The sequence below is a fragment of the Electrophorus electricus genome, chromosome 4 (assembly GCF_041902795.1).
Source record: "Electrophorus electricus isolate QZ-2024a chromosome 4, ASM4190279v1, whole genome shotgun sequence".
NCBI classification, from domain to species: domain Eukaryota; kingdom Metazoa; phylum Chordata; class Actinopteri; order Gymnotiformes; family Gymnotidae; genus Electrophorus; species Electrophorus electricus.
This window is the reverse complement of record NC_137500.1, coordinates 27,048,404-27,050,333: the sequence shown is the minus strand read 5'-3', so window position 1 is coordinate 27,050,333 and position 1,930 is coordinate 27,048,404. Positions and strand designations below refer to the sequence as shown.

The window sequence follows — 1,930 nt, the reverse complement described above, 5'->3', positions numbered from 1 at the left end:
TCATTTTGCTCTGTTTAATGTATTAATGTATTGTTCACAGAAATATCAGTGCACGGCCCCCACTTCAAATGACAAGGTTGATCTTCACAAATTCCTAAATGGCATTAAAAGATGTGCCCAGATACAATATTCAAAGCTTAAAGTTAAATGAATGTAATTTTAATATTTATAATATATTTTTTTTGTTTATTTATAGAAAGAAACAATTTATATATAAATTATTGGATTATTTAATCATTTTATTTTATTATATAATTAAGCATTTTTAAAGAACACATCTGATATGTTATTATTCACACGTCTATTTTTATATTTTTCATGATTATCATGATTAATAATGAATTGTCTATGGAGCAGCTATTCCCATTAAGAGTGATTACATTGATTTTGGTGACATCTCAGGATGTACCTGTGGTAAGGGTTTAAAAAACTCCATGTGTTCCTGAGCCACCATGGGACCATGCAGTCTCCCTTCGCCTTTAAAAAAAGTCAAAAGAAATCTTATCATTTATTCAAGGTAAGATCTTTACTCTCATAACCAACCCATATTTTCCCCCCTACGTCAGTCTACAGGCCATGGGTGTTATATTAAGGTTATAAAATATAGTGTGTTTCTTACTAAATATTGCTTATTATACCAGTTAATATGAACATACTTATAGACCATTTTACTGTAGTATTTATCAAGGAACATTTGGGGATCCATGAGTTCTGTAAATTAGCTGAATTGTTGGACTCAGACCTTCTTGACTGATTAACCTGAACTGTGTACCAAGTCACAATGCAAGATTTTTTTCTACATCTAATATTTTATTATAAGAATTAGTTACCCACCATGGAAAGTGGCAGAAGACTTAGCTTTATTTTAATCACTTCCACAACTGCCTTGTGTTGTTCAGAAAGTTTGGTTTTATTCACTTTCTGTAGCTGGTCCTGCAGGTTTTTCATAATCATCATGTCACATGAACACTGCTGTGATCAAAAGGAAACGTCATGTTTGGTTATACGTTTCCCACATCACATTTTCATCAAAGTAGTAATTAAGTGTTCTGTTAAAGGAAGGAATATATGACTTACATTATCTTGCTTTGGTACTAGCAAATGGGAGTTGGCAGAGATCTGAAAAGAATAATAGAATTTAAAAATAATAATACACCACTATGTTTTTAAGTCTGGTAATTATCGTTACACTGTCCTATTCACAATCCAAACTCAATATGTACATATTTTAAAAAATAACATCCACTATATAATATAAATGTAAAGAATGTATAGGTATAAATATATACCTATACAACAATAGCATATAACAGTGAATATTTAAAATGTACTTACAAAGCTGATTGGTTCATTCTTGAGTTTTTTAAGAATTTCAAGATCCTGCCTGATTGCCTTGAAGATTTTGCATCTTTCAAAAGTATCATCTGCCAAGCTCACAGACAACACGATGAGAAATATTGTCATACGCATGTTCCCTCTCTCTCTCTCTCTCTCTCTCTCTCTCTCTCTCTCTCTCTCTCTCTCTCTCTCTCTCTCTCTCTCTTTGTTTTCGTCTTTATACATACCAGACAGGAAGTTTGTTCAGCACTCAGCACTCAGCACTTTTTGCCACTGGGACAACATCCCATGACCTTATCTAGAAAGGCTATGGTCATCTCTCACATCCAGGATGCTCTGCCATAGCTGAGTCAGCATTTTCAGCACTCAGTAGACACCTTTATCCAGAGCAACTTACATCATTATCGGTATGACAGTGTTTGTGTTCCCTCTGAAGTGAACCCTTGACCTTGCTAACAGTTTGCTGTACCTTCACTACCAGGTGAGCTGGAGCATGGAAAGGAAAATGTATACAGATGCACATTACACAAACAAAGCTCTGTCTCTTCCCCTGGACTCCTGCACTACATCAGTACCTTGGTTCTGTGTGGTG

The 1,930-nt window shown here is 34.5% G+C and overlaps 1 long non-coding RNA gene across 1 annotated transcript; it reads right to left on the bottom strand.

Moving 5' to 3' along the window:
* Positions 1–226: 226 nt before the first annotated feature.
* On the bottom strand, positions 227–1,509 carry LOC145657546 (uncharacterized). The gene is made up of 4 exons (XR_014123301.1): positions 1,336–1,509; positions 1,078–1,119; positions 835–972; positions 227–477 (listed from the first exon to the last, which is right to left on the bottom strand). It is a non-coding gene; the product is annotated as an uncharacterized LOC145657546 (long non-coding RNA).
* Between the last annotated feature and the right edge of the window lie 421 nt (positions 1,510–1,930).